Source organism: Mauremys reevesii, linkage group 2 (genome assembly GCF_016161935.1).
Source record: "Mauremys reevesii isolate NIE-2019 linkage group 2, ASM1616193v1, whole genome shotgun sequence".
In the NCBI taxonomy this organism is placed as follows: domain Eukaryota; kingdom Metazoa; phylum Chordata; order Testudines; family Geoemydidae; genus Mauremys; species Mauremys reevesii.
The window spans coordinates 196,243,564-196,264,319 of NC_052624.1; the positions used below are offsets into that span (position 1 = coordinate 196,243,564).

At 42.6% G+C, this 20,756-nt stretch overlaps 1 long non-coding RNA gene across 1 annotated transcript in view; it reads left to right on the forward strand.

The window, feature by feature from the left end:
* Positions 1–20,017, forward strand: part of LOC120398718 — a 110,994-nt gene extending 90,977 nt beyond the window's left edge. Inside the window, exon 4 of the long non-coding RNA XR_005594658.1 lies at positions 19,947–20,017. This is a non-coding gene — a long non-coding RNA (uncharacterized LOC120398718). The remainder of the gene's footprint in view (positions 1–19,946) is intronic.
* Positions 20,018–20,756: the final 739 nt, after the last annotated feature.

The following is a 20,756-nucleotide window of genomic DNA, read 5'->3' on the forward strand; positions in this document are numbered from 1 at the left end:
GAAGCACCTCTAACAGCCAATGCTAATAGAAGGTTCCACCATCCTACCTACACCAAGTCAGCACATCCCAAGAATGTGAATATGCAGAGTGCATCTCAAAGAATTCCAGTGACAAGTAAATAACTTCCATTTCCAATGGGAATTTTACCTGTGCTAGGAATGCTGGTCTGAGTTATGACTATAAAAATAAGTAATCTGTTCACATATCTAGCCATCTATAGAACTGCATTGATAGAGCATCAGTCATAATATATAGGCTTCATATGTAATAGGATGACTAATACAACAAATAATTTCAAGGAGACACTGCCCTTTACATCCTCTGATTCTGCTGCTTATTCTAAGAGACTAGGTTTTTTGTTTTTCTTTTTCTTTCTCACTTCTTCCCACCGTTTTCCATAGTCTGAACCAAACAGTAGGAAAACACTGGAGAACATAGATTCCAAACAATATTTTATGACCTAAAACAGATAATATTCAGACTATTGATGGCATATACAATACTGACAGGATTTAGTATTCATTTATGCTATTCTTTATTAGGTACAATACTTATATATTATTTCTGCATCTATAGTAGTTCATAGAACCATTGAGTTGATCAGTAATGCATCCATTCATCGAAAGTGTATTAGAAACATGCCCAAAACAAATTTAAATGTGCTTTCTGATTCAGAAATAATATCAACATAGCCACCTTATAGATACACAAAATTACAGTAGCAGCAACCCAAAAACTTCGTCATCTTAAAAGAAATATAATTATCTTGTCCTGAATTGCTGAGTTGAGACATAATGCTTAGTGATTGGCCAAGCCTCCACTTTTAATACATTCAGGTTTGAAGACACAACTGGATAATTTAGGAGGATTTTTTTACTAGGTAACTAAGATATTAGAAGTAAAATCATACAGGAGGTACAATAGAGCAGACTGTGTGCTTTTAATGAAAAGTTGTCATATTTTTGGTTTCAGCTGTCCATTGTTTAAATCTGAATGAGATCAGAGGTTTAACTGCCATTCTTTTCTGGAGCTCTATAGCAACCATCATCCAACCCAAAGTGCCCAATTAGAACTGAGGAGGTGAAGAGGACATTTAAAATACACAAGAGTTGGGAGCTAAAGAGAGGAGAGGAAGGAGAAAGCCAGAGAAGAGGAGGAAATAAGGAGAGAAGCAGCTAGACAGATCCAAAGAGGGAGGAGTTATAATGATGATGCAAAGGAAATATGACAAATTGATTTTGGTGGGAAAGACAGAGTGAAGCAGGGAATCAGGAGGAGAAGATGGGAAGGTCAAGAATTATTTTGCCACCTTCTTTATTATTATGTATGAAGCATCTCTAGTGTGTTCAGTGCTGTAAAGAGCTGGTCAAAACAGAAATCCCATGGGAAATTCTGATGTTTTGAAATTTGGTTTCATTCCAAAGTGGAACAAAAAGTCAAAATCTCAGAATTTTTCCCAAACCAAAATGTTTCAAAATATTCTGCTTCACCTTTGTTTTGTCTCTTATTATAATATAATAAAATATGAATCAAACCCAAAACAATAAAAGGCAAAATGAAATGTTTCAATCTTTGAAACAAAATGTTTTGATAATTTCCCATGGAAAATTTTGACAATCGCTATGTTACCTTGAAATGTTTCAATTTTATTGAATCAGCATTTTCTGAAAGAAAACTGTTCCGTTGGATGAACCAGCTTCAGTGTTTTACAAGGCAGCAGATGATGTGGTGCCTATCTTGAGTAACTTGCACTCTAAGTAGTAAACAGGCTTCCCTTATTAAAGAAAGCACCTTAAGGATCACAGGAGTGGTATTTAATAATGGTTATGTGCAAAAATTGTTTATAAAATGATATTCACATCTTCCAACCACACAATAATACTCCCAGATCATTCATACCACCGATAGGCAGTAGAACCTGTTAAGTTCTTCTATGCATCGGGTCCATGCTGTGCACCCCAACATGCAAATGGGAAGTATCACTGATTCACAGAGGTTTGATCAGCCAAATTTGCCTTCAAGAGAGTGTTGATACACCTGCTAGGGAGATACTTCAGTTCTGATCCTGCAGTAGTGTCTGTGGAGTAGTTCTACTACTACTCCTTGGTCTGGGGATGGTCTTCTAATACCACTTGGTTTGGGATGGAGGGGAGCAATCCATCTGCTTCAATCCCCACAGAATTCCTCAGGACCAGTAACACTCAGTCCCAACAATAAAATTATTCACAGGCTGCAGACAGGCAATGTTGAACTATTGAAACTGGTTTCAAACCTTAGCTAGAAACCAACAGTGCTGGGTTAAACACTTCATTTTTTTGAAAAGAACATTTGTTGAGCCAGTGGGGACTGTTTAAGTTATGTTCTTTGTCTGTTTTTAAAGACCACCAGAAGGGCAACATGAGCAGTAGAGATAGATCTAATCCTTGAAATTTGCCAAAATTATGATTCTGTAATCTGGTCTTCTGCATAACAAGCCATAAAATTTCACCCAGCAGTTTCTGCATCATGTAACTGTAACTGTGTTTGAACTAGAGCATATCTCTAAATCAAGACTGGATGTCTTTCAAAGAGATTTCAAGTGATGGAGAATCCACCACAACCCTTGGTAAACTGTTCCTTTGATTAATAAATAATGTCCTTACTGCCTAAAGCTCCAATTTTCAGGTTACAGATTTCATTATAATAATAAGAGAGACAAGGGGTCTGACACTACCTCTACACATATGGTGGCTTGTGTAAACAGTGAGACACAACTTAAGTTAGTAGAGTAGAGTAGAGTGCTCTACATGTCTGAACCCCCAGGGTATATACCTCACACAGCTCTCTACATGGTCAAGCAGTGCATCCCACATTTACACTACTATTTTGAGTAGTGTAATGTCCCACTGTTGGAGCCTTTCCCCGACTACAGTGAAAGACTCCAGCAGTAGGAAAAGGCTCTGGCAGTGGGGAAACCTTTCCCTGCTGTCTCCCTGCTGCCTGAGACTGTTACTGCAGCATGAATCTACAAACCACAGTGACAAGTGTGGCCACAGCCTGCCTTTCACTGCAGCATGTAACTACACATGTAGTGCCTGTACTCTACATGCTGCCATAAGTGTAAACTTGGAGTAACACTCCATTGATTAAATGTAGATTGTGTAAATGAGAAGATAATTTGGCCTATTCTCTTAATAGTCAAAGGATAGTCTACGACGAGGAAGGCAAACTTTTTGCAGTTGGCACTAGTGGCATTTTTTAGCCTTAGACTAAAGGATTCTTTGCCACCATTAGTCCAGTATTTGGGGAAATTAAATCTGGATTCGACCTCTTGAAAGTGATCTACTGTTTAGTGGAATGGTGTTTAGAGAGGATCTTAAGGATAAAATAGCAGGGATATGGTAGATCTTTTGCTGGCCACTTATGACTGGTGAAATGGAGAAGGATAAATGTAACCCTTTTGTGTAATATTTAAATCAGAAATCTTACAATAACTTGTTTGCCTAGTAAAAAGCCCAAAACAAATTCCTATAAACTCAAGAGTGCAAGAGTCAAGACTAAAAGAATGAGAGGCACTAAGGTGATGGGCATCTGTACAAGGTACTAAAATAGACAAGGTACTTCAAAACAGTTCAAACATAAGATAACATGGGTTGTACTGACTTTCTAGTCCTATGGTTTCAAAATACAATGGAGACTTCCATTCCTCTTGTTATTTTTATAGATATATAGATATTATAACAAGAGGAATGGAAGCCTCCATTGTATTTTGAAACCATAGGACTGGAAAGTCAGTACATGACTATAAAATGACTATAACTATAATAAAACTACAACAGAAGGAAAATGTAAAGCTAAGAATATCCAACAGAACAAAAATTGAGATTCCTTCCAGAGAGCAAAGTATAATGCTCACATGAACCCTATAGTGAGACAATCAGAATTCCTGAAACAATAACCACACACAGAACTAACTCCTGTGAATATTCAAGTGAATATTTACTTAAATGGGACTAAGCAAGAATTGACTTAAATAGACTACTCACATGAATCAGATGAGCAGGATTTGTCCCACAGCACAACTGGCAGGAAATTTAGCCTTCAAGAAACAATTGTGTATATGGCTGCCACCTCCGTTCCTTCTTGAAAAACTCTGATAATTATCTAAATACAATTATTTTTACTGTTTGTCTTTTATCTTCTTGTCCAACAAATCTATGGGAATTAATTTTTAACTCTGAATAAAGGCTCCACAAAAGCTTTTCAGCATTTTTTGATTGCACTGCTACATTAACAGCTTTTATAGTTAATATCTTCATTTTCTAAAACTGTTAGACAAGTGTTTGGAAGAAAAACATATTGTGCATTCTAACTAACTGGTAAGAGGGGGGAAATGAATGAGTTTCTTGGCCTCTATCTATCCTAAAATTTTACATCCTGGATTACCAAATAACCTGGCAATTACTGAAAAACTACTGTCCTAGATTTGCAACCATCAGACTGCCCACTCAAATCCTAGGCTAAAATTAAGCAGTCATCAATATCTTAGATTGCCATCGTATTTCATCTAATATTTTTCTTGTCTTAGTCCCAGGTGTTGGCAACCATCCTGAATCAACAGTAAATGCCCCAGATGGATTTGTGATTCTGCTTTCCAAAATTTAGTATCCTGCATTGAAATTCAGCTGACTTTTTATTGAATCTGGTCATATTTTTCCACTATCAGTATTCCATCCATCTTCTCTTCATGCTGTGCCCACACCACCTGTTTATCCATCTGTGCTGTTTCTGTCTGCTACTTGCATCCCGTGCTTAACTTGCTGTTGCATCCACCAGCTCTTTCTCTGTAAATGAAGTCCACTGCCATCATCCTGCCAAACTTGAATTTGAAACCTCTAACTTAATTTATTTTCCCTCCTTATCATGATCTTTTTCCCACTTAAGACTGGAAACCTCCAGTCATTTCACAATATAATACTTACCACAGTCATAAAACTGGGTGATAGCCACGGAATAGAACTGAAAAACTTGGCAAGTGTCATTTGTTACAAATCCATGTTTCACTGGCTGTGTAATTATGCCCTTGAAGTGAAGCAATGTAAATAAGATCCCTCGAGTGGACCACAAGTAAAAGCCTAATGCATACATATGCTCTATCACATATTTATACATACGTTGAAGCAATATAGATTTATGTTTGCACAATATTTTTGAGGCACGTTTGTACTATGAAAATTCACCTCATCTCCTCTTTAGCCCCACTACCCCCAATTGCAGGCTGTCTAGGCAGTGCCAGCTGGTCTGGATTTGCTGGAGGTTTCCCTACCTGGATTCCAGGGGCTGCTTGTTCCTCACAACCAATCACAGCCTTGCTTTGTGTCAGGCCATGCCAAAATTTGGCTCTAAGGAGCTGCCTTATTGGCCAAGAGTGAGGGAGGGAGCTATACCCACTCCCCACTTAGGCTGGGAAAGGAGCAAAGGGCTACTGAGGCTCCTTTCCTTCTGCTTCAGCGAGGTTTTCCAGCCAACCCTCCCCCGCCCCGTCGCCGCCCACTCCTGTGTGCTGGGGGCAGTGTTTAGGCTGAAACTGGATTGGGCTAAGATAGGCAATTTTGGTTGGATGTTTTCCTAAAGGTTTTATCACATGACATATCTTTTAATTAAAGATTAATCTTTAATTCCTGGAGACTTCAGGACAATCCTGGAGGGTTGACAACCCTGGTTTGGGTCAAGCCAGAACTGCATTTGAGTTTCCACATGTTCCATGATACTGTATCACAACTCCGGGGGCAGACTTAGGCTAGGTCTACACTGTGGGGAGGGGGAGGAGTCGACCTAAGATACGCAACTTCAGCTACGCGAATAACGTAGCTGAAGTCGGTGTATCTTAGGTCGATTTACCTGGCCGTGACGATGGTGGCAAGTCGACCACTGCCGCTCCCCCGTCAACTCCGCTTCCGCCTCTCACACGCGGTGGAGGTGCGGAGTCGATGGCAGAGCAATCGGGGATCGATTTTATCGCGTCTACAATAGATCAATCACTACCCGCCGATCTGGCAGGTAGTGTAGACATACCCTTAGGCTTTTTTAGGAGGGAAAAATGTATTTGAGTGGCTGAGATGGTAAGAAGGGAGAGGAGTATATCTATAGCGATATATTCAGAATTGTAGGATTCCTGGCTGGCTGGGGCCAGAAAAGACTCATTAGCAGAGACTGTCGGCAGTTTAGCTCAGCTTTAACCCTCACTTCAAGGGTGGAGCATGGCTTGGTGCAAGTGATATGTCCAGGCATGGGGGCCAGAAGGTATTCCTGACTGGGTAGCAGTTTGACTTTGAGGCCTGCAAATTAGGCCGCAGAATGGCTGATATCAGACTGAAGAGCTATAGCCAAACTTTACTACAAAGAGTATATTAATTTCCTTCCTTCATTTGTTTACATTCCTGTTTATTTATTTAATTAAATGGCAGCCTGTGTTCTGTAAGGTATCAGGATCATTTGGAATCTAATGATTACTTGCATTATTCTCTTGGTGAGTGGTCATAACATTTCTTTATCCATCCCACATGGAGACCGTTAAATCACAGTTTAACAATACATCTTTTTTATACATTTGCATGGTTCCATTTCCTATCCCACTTTCTGAAACTTGGACTACAATTTCTCTACTCTACTTTGTTCCATTTACAATACACAATATCTATCCATAATACCAGCTATCAGACATTTGTGAAAAACTAATTGCATACGTTCCTCATTTTCTATCTGTTATCTTAACATTTGCAGATTTTGCAGGGCTGAACTCCAAGAAAGGAATCATCTGCTTACCTCATTCCAAAGGATTTTAACTTGTACCTTGACAATAGTTTACTTCTAAGTCTACAATCTCCTTGTGGAGTTTTCTCTTGTGTGTTTCCAACTGATCAAGCAAGAAAAGAAAAGAAAACTGTATAACTAATGAGCAACATGCTTGAAATTAGTTAGATGTAAAGAGCGGGGAAAATAGTCTCAAAAAGGTTGGGAGGAATAATGAGCTTGATTTTACTGAGACTATATTTTCAGAAAATCTCAACAGATGCTACTACTTATCATTCTGTGTTTGCACTACTAGTCTTTCATCCACTGGTGACATTACTATTTGTTATTTGTGTTGTGTTAGCATTTAGAGCCCCAGTCATGAATCAGGGTGCCTTTGTACTAGGCACCATAAAAAACACAGAACATGAAAAGACAGCTCCAGCCCCCAAAAGCTTACAATCTAATACCAATACATTATGTAATGGTCCTGCTCCTGCTTCTAAAGCAGCTGCTGGCCAAGCTACCATTGACTATAGTAGGAACAGGCCTAGCAGGAACAAGAATGTATGTATTTGTAGTGACACTGCCTGAGATTTTCAAAGCTGCCTAAAAGATTTGGATGTCCAATTTTCATTAAAGTTAGTGGATCTAAATCCCTTAATTGTCTTTGAAAATCTTAGCTTATGTGTTTTTTTATCCTTGCTTTGAAACAAACAGTAAATACCCTAAATATACCTTTATGAATGTGTTTGCTAGTAATTAATGTTCCTATACTAAGCATAGAAATGTGAAAATATGGTAACTAATTTGCAAAGATAAAGTCTTTAAGAGTGACCACTGCATATGTACTGTAATATCAACATACAGTCATCCAAATTTTGATAGATTTCATCAAGTTCAAGGTCTCAGTCCTTATCTTCAAAGTACTCTGTGGCCTGGGCCTAGGATATTTAAAAGCCCATCTAAAGGTCAACAGCTATATTCCTCTGGCACAATGGAACTTTCTACACTAAGAGCAAACTCCACTTTTCAGAAGACAGATCTTTCTCAGAGGCTGGGCTGAGACTGTGGAATGATCTCCCAAAGGAACTAAGAACCACCTGTGATGGGGTGTCCACCCCACACAAGGCCTGAAAGGGTTAAGATGTCCAGGTGGGCCAGTTAACCACCTAGGCTTCACCTGGAGGAGAAGCCAAGCAGCAAGGACTAATTAGAGATGAGGCTCAGCTGGACAGGAACAGAAGGGCCTGAATAAAGCACAGTAGCTGAGAGTGAGAGAAGGCCGGGCCAGGCCAGGCCCAGCACGGCACGGCACTCAGGGATATAGTAGTAAGGTTTAGGAGTGTACAGACCTTAACTGCTTACTGTAGGGTCCCTGGGCTGGAACTGAGTGTAGAGGATGGGCCTGGGTTCCCTTACCAGCCACCGAGGAAGTGGCACCATCAAGAGGCAGTGAAGGGGAAGACTGCCTGGGATGCTGGGTCCTGAAAGACTTTGATACACACACCCCTGAAAGGCTAAAACTACAGTGAACTGGCTGGAAGGCCAAGCCATGAAGCAGGAGCCGTCAAGACCCAGGAGAGAAAGAGTGACAGAATTGCAGGAAGGAGTGACGGCCTGGCAGAACTAATCCCCTGATGCAGCCAAAAGGAGGCAGCCTGGATGTGAGTAGAACACCCCACGGCACTATCACAAATCTGACCATCTTCCATTCCAAGTGCAAGGTGCACTTTTACCGTGTCTTCTCCAACATCAATAAGTAGTAATGAGTATTTGTAGGCCTGGCCTGACATGAGTAATAGAATCTGGATGAGGCTTCATTTCTTGGGAGACAAGATTAGGATCAGCGGGCTGGAAACATAATGTCTATACTAGCTAAGATAAGGGGACGATGCTCAGGGAGCCTGTAGCAGGGTGGACCCTGCTCTGGGGTTTTAAGGGGTTAGAAAGCAGCCTGGCAGGGCTTGAGAGCTGCGGCTGGAGGCTGGGCTGATGGGGAAAGTGGCTGCAGCTGGAGGCTACGCCCCAAACTGAAGCCCTGGGGCTTATATGAGGCAGGGAAGCCAGAGCCCAGACAGAGTCTCTCTCTGCCTCCAGAGAGAGATGGGCCTGGCTGCTTAGGGCTTGAGCATAGTTACCTGAGGGAAGCAGAGCTGGGGGATAGGCTGAGGAGCCAGGGAAGCTCTAGCCAGGACAGCCCCAGGCTGCGGCCTAGCAAAGGGCCATAGGTACTATGGGTTGCAGAGGGCAGCCCAGGGGTAGGACGAAGCAGCAGGTCCAAACCCCCTTTGCCTGTGATGAGTGGGCTGATACTGCAGTCTGCCCCAGGGTGTGGGGCTAGACCATGACTGTCAGTAGCCACTACTGAGGCAAGGCGGGGATAGTAGCGTGGGGTTCCCCTGGGAGGGGGAGACCCAATTATAGATAGCGGGCACTGGGTCCAGGGAGGGACGCCGGGGCCAGAGAACAGGCGGGTCACCAGCCTGCCGGGGGCGCTCCAGGGCCGGACCGAGGGACATTCCGGGACCGACCAGCAGGAGGCGCGGCAGGGGTGAGTACCGCCCTGTTACAGTGGCACCTGACCAGGGACCAAGAACCGCCCCTGATACAAAGGGCCAGGGTAGGGAACCCAGGGAAGGATGGATCCCTACTATGCGGGGGTCTTCTATGCGGAGGCCCCGGATGCAGTCTCTGGATGGGCCCCGGCATCGGTGCCCCAGAGGAAGGGGGCCGGCCACTTGCAGGGGATCCGGGAGGCCCACCAGGACATGTGGGAGGTGCAATGGGCCCTCCAAGGACAGTTGGCCCAGCTGGTGGAGGAACAGCGGGCCATGCAGAAACTCCTGCGGCAGGTTTTCAGGAGGGACCACCGAGGACCAAGGGAGGAGCCCGGCCCTAGGGCCAGGAGGCCTAGGGCAGAAGAAAGGACTTGTTATGTCTGTGCCAGGAGCGGGCACATAAAACGAGACTGTCCCTATAGGGCTGGAGGCAGGGTGCCTCACCCCAGATTGGGACAAAACCCCGTCCCTCAGACGGCACGCTGGGTGAGGGAACCCAGGCGGCTACGGGTGTGTTGGGCCTGTGGGAGGCGAGGCCACTTTTGGCGGGACTGCCTGGCCCGGAGGAACACGACCCAGGGCAACCCAGGAAGGGTTGGCCCAGAGAGGGACAGTGAGAAGAAGCAGGGGACCCGGGCAATACCGAGGCGGGGAGCCTGTTGGCATTGCCGGGAGCCGGGCCACCAGAAGAAAGACTGCCCCCTAGTGGGGAGGGCAACACAGCTGGAGGCAGCCGAGAGAGTGGCTGACCGGCCAGTGGGCCACCCAGGGGAGGTGGTGAAGACCGCAGCTGGGATGGTGGGGACCCTGCGAGAGGGTCAGACCCAGACCATCGCCAGGGAGGTCATGAACAAGGAGACCCAGACAGAGTGGGCCCAGCAAGAGGCTGGGGCCCAGGAGAGACTGGTCCAAGAGACAAAGTGGACTCAGGTGGTTAGGGGACAGGCCACCAAGGGAACCCAGACCCTGAGGGAAGAGGGCCTGGGGGACTCAAACCTACGGGCACGGCTTGAGGTTGCAGAGCGGGCCCTCCGCGAGTCTAAAGCAAGTGGAGTGGAACTCGCTAAAGACTATGCAGCGGTCGTAGAGGAGGAGGTCCGCTTGAGGAAGCTGTTGCAGGAGTCAGAGAAGAAGCGTGTGGCACTGGAGGCACATGGGCGAGTGAGCCAGGCCAAGAAACCTCCCTATCCCCAGGGGTGGGGGTTTTAAGGGGGGAGGTGTGTAGCAGGGTGGACCCTGCTCTGGGGTTTTAAGGGGTTAGAAAGCAGCCTGGCAGGGCTTGAGAGCTGCGGCTGGAGGCTGGGCTGATGAGGAAAGTGGCTGCAGCTGGAGGCTACGCCCCAAACTGAAGCCCTGGGGCTTATATGAGGCAGGGAAGCCAGAGCCCAGACAGAGTCTCTCTCTGCCTCCAGAGAGAGATGGGCCTGGCTGCTTAGGGCTTGAGCATAGTTACCTGAGGGAAGCAGAGCTGGGGGATAGGCTGAGGAGCCAGGGAAGCTCTAGCCAGGACAGCCCCAGGCTGCGGCCTAGCGAAGGGCCATAGGTACTGTGGGTTGCAGAGGGCAGCCCAGGGGTAGGACGAAGCAGCAGGTCCAAACCCCCTTTGCCTGTGATGAGTGGGCTGATACTGCAGTCTGCCCCAGGGTGTGGGGCTAGACCATGACTGTCAGTAGCCACTACTGAGGCAAGGCGGGGATAGTAGCGTGGGGTTCCCCTGGGAGGGGGAGACCCAATTATAGATAGCGGGCACTGGGTCCAGGGAGGGACGCCGGGGCCAGAGAACAGGCGGGTCACCAGCCTGCCGGGGGCGCTCCAGGGCCGGACCGAGGGACATTCCGGGACCGACCAGCAGGAGGCGCGGCAGGGGTGAGTACCGCCCTGTTACAGAGCCATTTACAATGGACAAGGTAATAATAGATAAGATGAGGTAAAGAGTAAGCCATGCATGCTGTACAGAGATTGGTTCCTACAAAGTGACAAGGCTAATCCTGAAACATGTAATGCAATGTATAGTAAATATGTAAATGTATATAAATTGCTGTGTAACTTTGGATGTGTGGTATACCCGATACTCACCCATTACATTTGAGTCTGATCAACTCAGCATAGCTTTGCAGTATGCCAGATAAAGGAACCTGAGTAACCAGACTGGAGTCGGACTGAATTCGTGGAGAACTAAATGGAAAAGCTCTCAGGTGAACCACAATAATATTTAAAAACTAAAATAAAAACAAAACTCCAAAACAAGACTCTCCACAGTGCATGCTTTTTCCCTTGGGAAGAGGATGACAGAACAAACATGTGACAAATATGTATCTGTGTTACTTAAATATGCCAGCAATGCCCTTCTGCTATGTACATCGGCCAAACTGGACAGTCTCTAAGGAAAAGGATAAATGGACACAAATCAGATATTAGGAATGGCAATATACAAAAACCGTAGGAGAACACTTCAACCTCCCTGGCCACACAATAGCAGATCTTAAGGTGGCCATCCTCCAGCAAAAAAAACTTTAGGACCAGACTTCTAAGAGAAACTGCTGAGCTTCAGTTCATTTGCAAATTTGACACTATCAGTTTAGGATTAAACAAAGACTGTGAATGGCTTGCCAACTACAGAACCAGTTTCTCCTCCCTTGGTTTTCACACCTCAACTGCTAGAACAGGGCCTCATCCTCCCTGATTGATCTAACCTCATCATCTCTAGCCTGCTTCTTGCTTGCTTATATTTACCTGCCCCTGGAAATTTCCACTCTTGCATCCGACGAAGTGGGCATTCACCCACGAAAGCCCATGCTGCAAAACGTCTGTTAGTCTATCAGGTGCCACAGGATTCTTTGCTGTGTTACTTAATACACTGCTGGAAGGCACTCAGCTATTTTGATGATGAGCACAGTATAGGAATCTTCATAGAATAGGAGTTTATACCATGGTGATGGACATGGTATAGACATGTAATTAAGTTACATAGCTGACAATTTTTTTTCAGAAAAGCATCACATTATTCTGTTTCTACAATGATCACCAACAGATATAAATGATTATGGCTAGAGATGTATCAATCTTCCTGTAATCATTCCCTATGAAATTATCAAAGGTGATTTTCCTCATGTGATATTTTGTGTCTCTAACCCTAACTGGGACTTACCAGCTGCGAGGGGTGTGAGGGGAAAAATGGTACCTTTCCAGCAACTGCAGTATTAGAGAAGGACTGAGAGTTGATGCCACAACGTGACTCCAAACCAGCATTCCCCTCTTTCCCTCCACAGTAGCAATAGTGGAGGACTGGCCAGGATTGGGAAGCACTATTGTGCTGAAATGATGCTAGAGTAGGTTAAGATGCTGTGTATGTTGACTTCTTATATTTAAAGAAAAAAGGGATAGAAACACAGAGAGAAAATAGATTAATTTCAATTGACTTTAAAACAGGATAAAACATTATTTGTCCATTGAACATTGCTTGGTCTGCAAGATAATATTCAAGGACAGAAGAATGTAAAACATGAATAAATACTATATAGGCAATATCTTTTAAGGCAAGAATAGGAAAAAAGTGTTGAGTTAAACCTAAGGATCTGTTCTTTCTTATTCTGGGTAACCAAGAAATATATATCTGCCTCTTACAAAATTTCTAGGCTGCTGTTTTAGTTATCATAAATTCATTGATTTCTTTTTTGACTTGCACAAGAATCCTAAGCTGTACATGTTACTGGAGTAAAGTTACCTAAATAGATTGTAGGATATTATATTGCAATGGTGGTTTATTAGACCAATTAAGTGTATTAATAGAATTGCTCCTTTGAATTGATTCAGCAAAACTTTGTGTGAGTAAGGGACAAAGTAGGTATGACCTGAAACTTTTACAATTCATTCAGTTTTGGAAAAAAAAGTTTTCAGAACTTTATTTCACAATGATTAGATACATTACCATGTGCTTCTCTAGCCAGGGTAAGGTCACTATTTTGTCTTTATATTAGAATACAATTCTATTGTTAAAAAAGGTCAAAGTGTATTTTCTACCAGATATCCTAAATATGCCATCTTAAACTGATTCTTCACTAAGCTATTCGTTTTACAACTCTAGCAAAAGGGCATTTCTACCTTTAATTAAAACCTCAGCCTATAGAGTAATAGAGCAAGCCCTAGTTCACTCTGGCAGTTTTACTGAGTCTCCCAGTTACCCTAAATCTTCCCCAGGAGATGATAAATTTCCTCAAACACTGTATTATCAGTTATAGACTATTGCCCAACCATTGGTCATTTGCCCACATTTTCAGATCATAAAAGCTTCAAACTCAAGACCATGGCTGATTCTGAGTAAATTTAGAGTGGTTGCTTTTTTAAAACTTGCCAGTTTGGCCTTAGTTACCTCCATACTTGAATTATTTATCTATTACCTAGCTAAATTTATCTATTACCTACCCCTGTACACTGCATTTTCTATACCAAAATACTGATTTACCTTATTTAGGGCTAGATTCTGCCAGCCTTATTCAGGATGAGTGCACCTCACTCCACTTTGAAATCAGTGTGACTGCTTGCAGAAGAAGGATATGACTATAATGGGAAGAGCATACCAGCATAGATAAATCACCATGGCTCTGGCAGCATAATCTCATAGTGTAGACACAGCCTACACTGATGGAAGGGATTTTTCCATCAGTGTCGGAACACCACCTCCCTGCAGCAGTAGCTACCCTGAGAGAAGCATTCTTCCATCAATGTAGCTACAACTATACCGGCGGTTAGGTCAGCATAGCTATGTTGGTCAGGGGTGTGGATTTTTTTTTTTCACACCTCTGTGTAAGCAAGTTCACCCTCCAGCCCAGCCCAGGAAACGCACACTCACTGCACCAGAATACCTTCACTAAGTGTCTTTGTTGTTTCTTGCCTTATACTCCAGGGATATGAAAATGATCCCCATTGACTTTCCAACCCCAGTCAGACTGCCTAACTCGCTCCTAGTGTAACTACACAGGGCCCTGCATGTTCTAAAGATATGTCTACACAGCAGTAAAAAACTGCAGGACCTAGGTTTACAGCCTGCTTCGATTGACTTGGTCTCATGGGGCTTAGGCTGCAGGGCTAAAAATAGCAATGTAGATGTTCAGACGTGTATTGGATCCCGGGCTCTGAAACCCACCTCCCTCACAGGCTTTCAGAGCATGGGCCCTAGCCAAGACATCTACACTGCAATTTTTAGCCCCACAGCCCAGCCCCACAAACCCAAGTCATCTGACCCAGGCTAGCCAGGGTCAGGCCATGGATCTTGTATTACAATGTAGCCATACCCTAAGTGACCAGGCTGCTGGCTCTGAAAGGGACTCTGTTTATAGCTGCTAATATCATCCTGTCACTGATTGATGTAGCTATATCAACCTAATTTAAGTATAGACCAAGCCTAAAGTACTACTCAACATTAAGAAGATGGGCAGGCTGTGGTTCTCAGTAATCTATGGCAAATGGGAAGCTTTGGAAAAACACTATATGTGGGTTTTCTGTGAAAAGTAATATTTTTTTCAAGGATGGTGTTAATCATGTTACACTTCTTTTGAAAGAGAATAATGTGTCCAGCAAGTGAATTACTTTAGTTAAAAATTGTTGCTAGACAATTACTGTGGATTGGGTTTGGATTAGATTTTCATTAAACAAGAGGAGGGTGAGCTAATGACTATGCACACTTTAGGCTCAGTGAATCTCAGTGTCTTGGCTGGTTTTCCAGAAAGTTCACCAAAACTTCAATAAATAATGTTTTTCCGGTCTATGAGGCTTTTTCATTCCATTCATGTTATGGGAATTTATGGTTTTGCATAAAGTTAGAGGTTCAATTAATCTCCAAACCTATGAAATATGTTTATTTGCTTAGATAATAAGGACAAATGTGGTAGGCATAGAGGATAATGTTTCAGACAGGTAATCCCAATTGTCATAGGCAAACAAGAGGCATACTTCCCACACAAAAAAAACTCTTGAAAACAATATAGACTCTATTTAGCTCTGCCTAACACAGACTATTCATTTTTTATTGTTGCTTCCTGTCTATTTTCATACCAGCACAATCATGCTTTTAAGTGTTGGGTATTCAAATTCAGGTTTTATGAGGATATTTTCAGAACAATTTAGCTAACTAAATCCTTAAAAAAAAATGGTGGGCCAAATTCTGTGCAATCCCACTGACATTGATTGAACAGGACATACCATCAACATTAAGTTTGCCATGTTACAGTATCCAAACTTTATTACAATTTAAAAATTGTCCTAATTTTCTGAGTTGTTGGGAGACTATATTTATATATATAATCACTCTCTTAAAAGTCTAGTGTTTGTTTGCATTTGAAAAGAACACTGAAGTCAGAGAAGCAGAACAAAATAGTAAGTCTCATAATTTCTATTTCAGCTCAAATACAAGATCAGGTAGCCTCTTAGGGTTCTGAGGCGCACATGCAGCATGTACCTAACTTAGAGGTGCACTCAAGCCACCAACTGAAGCAGCAAAATTACATAACTCTCTTGGGCAGGAAGTGATGTAGAAGTCACCTCCAGTTGATGCTGCGGGGGGGAAATAGGATAAGCAGACTGTAATTTTTCCAATGTGAATTTTGGTAGGATTAACACCCCCTTTTTTCTTGAGAAATCAGTTGCTCTAATGACTACAAGGACCTCAAATGTATATGTGCTGTCACTCCCACTTTATGTAAAATTAATGAGAATTGCATAAACATGCATACATTAGCAGAGCCATTTGAGCACTGACTATAGTAAATGTGAGACTGTGGCTGGGTAAGAGTGCTTTCACCTTGCCCTTCCCGCTTACATCCCTACACAAGGTCTGAAGCGCAATCCCAGCCCTTGGACTTCCTTTTATAGAAGGACCTGTCGTTTCTAGGGCCACCTCTGGAAAATCCAAATGGAACAGAGAGGGGATTGGGGATGAGTCAGTGGCCTACCCACCTCTTCACACATCCAGTTCCTTTTTGGAGTGTGTAGCAATGGCTGTGTTCCCTTTCACTCTTTGGAAGGCACTAGAAGCTGCCTTCACAACTCCTTTGCCTTCCCTGTGCAATCTTAGTTCTCTTAGCTTCCCTTGCTGATAGGCTTGGTCTTAAAACTACAGTTTAACCTTTAATTACGAGATTGTGGAATGTGATTGGAAATAGTCAAAGTTCTAGTCCAGATGCTATATTTAAAAAAGCTGCAAAGGTTACTCGACAGACTCTTAGATTTTCTCTTGCTGCACTGAGACACACTTTAACCTTTTGGAGGCTGTGGGCAAGCAAGACATACACACTGTGGTCTTGATTCTTATTAAAACTAAGACCTCTTAACACCATTATGGCAGAATCTGTATGTACAATTTATTAATTCTGTTCCATATTAGAGGCTGTCTTTATGTATCTGTGTCAGACTGCAGATACCATTTTGGATGTGGTGGTCTTTACCTTCTCTGTTGTCGTGTGACCTCCATGTTGGACTGAAATTCCAAGGGGTAATGATACAGGCTTACAATAAAGAATTAGAAAACATGAATTATAGTGATAGACTCAAGGAGCTCAATCTATTTAGCTTAACAGAGATATGGTTAAGGGGTGCCTTGATCACAGTGTATAAGTAGCTATATGGTGAACAAACATTTGATAATGGGCTCTTCACTCTTGTAGACAAAGGTATAACAAGATCCAGTGGCTGGAAGTTGCAACTAGACAAATTCAGACTGGTATTAAGGTGTAAATGCTTAAGTGAGGGTATTTAACCATTTAGACAACTAAGGGTTTTGGTGGATTCTCCATCACCAGCAGTGTTTAAATCAAGGCTGAATGTGTTGCGTGGTCTTTTTTTAAGATATGGTCTGGTTCGAATAGGAATTATTTTGTGGTAGTTTTATCAGGAGGTCAGACTAGTTGATCCTAATGGTCCCTTCTGATCTTGTAATCTATGAATAGAGTGTCACTAAATCTGGATGATTTTCTAGTTAAATACAAACACCTGAGACAGTAGTCAGGCTTCTAACTAAGATAACTAGTTTGTTGCTAGGTGACCTTTCCTGTGATAAAGTCACCTGAGGAGGTAGATCCAGGAGCCACCCAGCAGAAGAACTAAAAGGTTATAAAAGACCGGAGCTGATCTATATGGGTAAAAGATTGACTCAGTGCCCAGGAAATGTGCCAGACACTCCAAGGGAGGAAACAGTACTGCAGGGATACGGGGAAGCTTAAAAGGACACAAGGGACGCAGTGGTTAGATCCTCTCACAGCAAACTGGTTAGCACCAGCAGGGGGGATCTGACAAGATGTGCGACAACTTTGTATAAATGAGAATCAAGTCCTATAATTCTGATCCTGCCTTGAATTAAATGGCAAAATTTTCATTAATATCAACAGAGCTAGGCCAAATGTCATCTTCAGCAATCTGGAAAATGCTAGTATTCCAAGAGCTAAATTATATTTTGGGGTCCCTCCTGCAATGACACACTTGCACGATTCTACCTTGTTTTGATTGGAAGCAAATGACACAATGTCTTATGATAATTCTGTTTTGAAAAGTAGTGCACAAAAAAAAAAGACTGAAATGTGTGTGGGACAGAGGGAGGGAAGGGAGCACCTGCAGTAAATGGTAATGTATCTGCACTTAATGTCTTCTCTAAATGTTATATCATCCAAATGCAAGTAGTGTGAAATGAAGACAGACAGTATGCTACTTTGGTGACTTAGCTGAATAAATGGAAAAACTCAGTGGATCTGGATTAACTACCTTAGCATATCACTTAGTCTTTAAAATCAAAATGAGGATCGACATTCCTGTCTGAACCAAGCTGATTAGATAGCTAACCTTGTAAATCACAATTACGTTTTGTGACTTAGAGCAGACATTCCTTAAATTAACAGAATTAGAGATAGCTCTTCTAGATATAATATGCTGCGTTTCATGTACACAAACACAGCGGTGCCTTGCAATAAGCAAAATGGGAACCTGAAAAGATTGGGAGGCTCTCTTTGGTTCAGATAAGAATCCAAAGCACAACCGAATTACCCAACCTTTTTGAGATTCTCACTTTAGTGACCTTCCTCCTCCCCTCACATGAGCCCCAGTCCCTACACACACCAATCCCGTTTTCCCTTCTTCCCTAAGACTGTTCTGCAGGGTTTCTTATTTTTCATCTTTTAGCAAGAGGCAAATCAAACATTGCATTCCAAGGATACCTTTGAATCCCACAAGATCCACTTTTCTGTAATTGTGCTACATTTTTCCAAACTATAATAGCTATAGGCTTGATCCAATGAAAAAACTCCCATTGATTTCAGTGGTGTCTGAATCAGGCCACAAAAAGCAAAGCCATGATCTTTTAATAGTAGAGCTTGTCCTGCTCTTTTTATCCATTCTCTTTGTTTTTCTTCATATTATAAATTCTGCAGGACAGAGACCTGTCATTTACTTGTTTGTATAATATCTAGTGTGCTTTTGGCACTATATACATATTTTTCTATAGGCAAGATCTAAATGATTCCTGTTTCTAACAAGACACTGGAAAGTGGTAAGAAGTAAAAGTTTTATAGATCATTCAAAGCATCCCAAGTCCTGTAGGTGTGTGATGACACAATATGGACTTCTTATTCTTTGTGTAAAATATATTTTTTGGAAATGGTAGTTTAGACAACTCCATTAACATCAGTAGAACTATGCTGATTACAGGATCTGGCACTTAACAGGTAGTTTTAAAAAACAAAACAAGTTTGATAATGAAGCAAAATGCTGATTTATTTTTCCTGATTCTCTGGCACTTTTGAGGTCACTATGTGTGTTTACTAAACTTTGGAATTCACGTTGGGGAAAGGATTAAGGGGGTGGGAGACATGTTTTAATCATAGCTGATAGCCATATAATATCTGAAACCTCTTTGAATCTTTTTTAAAAATCTTGACCTTAATGATTTCTTGTGGTAACAAGTTCCACAGTTTAATTTCCTTTTATCATCTTTGATTTTTCCCATCTTTTAATTTAATTTAATGCCCCCTTGCTCCTGTGTTATGGGCCAGGGAGAACAGAAGTTCCTGATTTATCATCTCTATTATTCATTATTTTTATCATATAATCATGGTGAGGCTGCACCATTGATTATATTAAGTCATTATTATAATCTTATTATTCACCATTCCATTTCTTTTTCATCCTAACCTCTTGTTAGCACTTTTGACAGCAGCTGCATATTAAGCACATGCGTTAATTGAGTGGTCAACAGTGATCCCAAATGCCTTTATTGAATTCATACCGTTAATTTAAAACCCAGTAAGGTGTCTGAGTAGTCTATTTTTCCCCTCAAATGTGCTTTAGTTTGCAAGTGTCAACAATGAATTTCATCTGCCAGCATGTCCCCCATCCTCCTACCTTGTTTACCTCTCTAAATTTCCTCACAGTCCCCTCTGGTCCTGAGTAACCTAAATAACTTTGTGTCATCTGCAAATTTTGCTGCCTCACTGCTCACCTCCATTTCCGGATCACTAGTAAATATATTAGACAACACATGAATGAGTACAGAACTTTGAGACACCCTTGTTAACCTTTTGCCATCATGAAAATAGACCATTATATCCATTCTTTGCTTTCTGTCTCCTACCCAGGTTTTGATCCATGGCATGTTCTGCCTTTGACTTCGTGACCACTGAACTTCTTTAGGAGCCCCTTGTGCGAGACTTTTCTGAAGTCAAAATAAATTGTCAGCTGTTTCTCCTTACTACTGCTTTGACATGCTCAAAGAGATTAGTGGGGCATTAAGATGTTAACTAATGTCTTGCTTTTAAGTTTGAGGTTTTGTAAATCATGTGATAAGCAAGTAAACTGTCACTGGGTAACCTTAGTTGGCTTTTTAAGTGAAGGATTTTATTTAATATCTAGAAGGCCCCAGGTCTGTGTCTACTCTCATTGTCATAAACCTGCTTGTGGGAAGGATTTATTGACTATCCACCACTTGCATCCAAACCAAACATTGGGCTTGGTGAAGACAAGCAGCCTGCAAGAGGTGAGTTTTAAACAAAAGGAACAGATTAAAAGGGTGCATACTCTCTCACCACCCTCCACTCTCAAAGAAAAGAGATGGAATGAGCAACCCCAAAACCATTATTCTCAAGCAGGGGTGAAAGTAAAGCGGTACACGTTGGCACGGCGTACTGGTGAAAAGAGGCTGCTGGTACTGGTCCATACAGCTGACTTTAAAGTGTTGCCGTGGAAGCGCTTTAACATCGTTGCCCCTCCCGCCCCTGGGCCACCGACTGGGGATGGGGAAGCAAAAGGAGCAGCTGTCCCTAGGCAAATGATTTTAAAGGGCCCTGGGCTCTGGTCACCGCTGCCACTACCATGGCAGCAGCCAGAGCCCCGGGCCCTTTAAATCACCACTGGAGCCCCGGGCAACGTGGGCCAGGCAGCTTGGATGG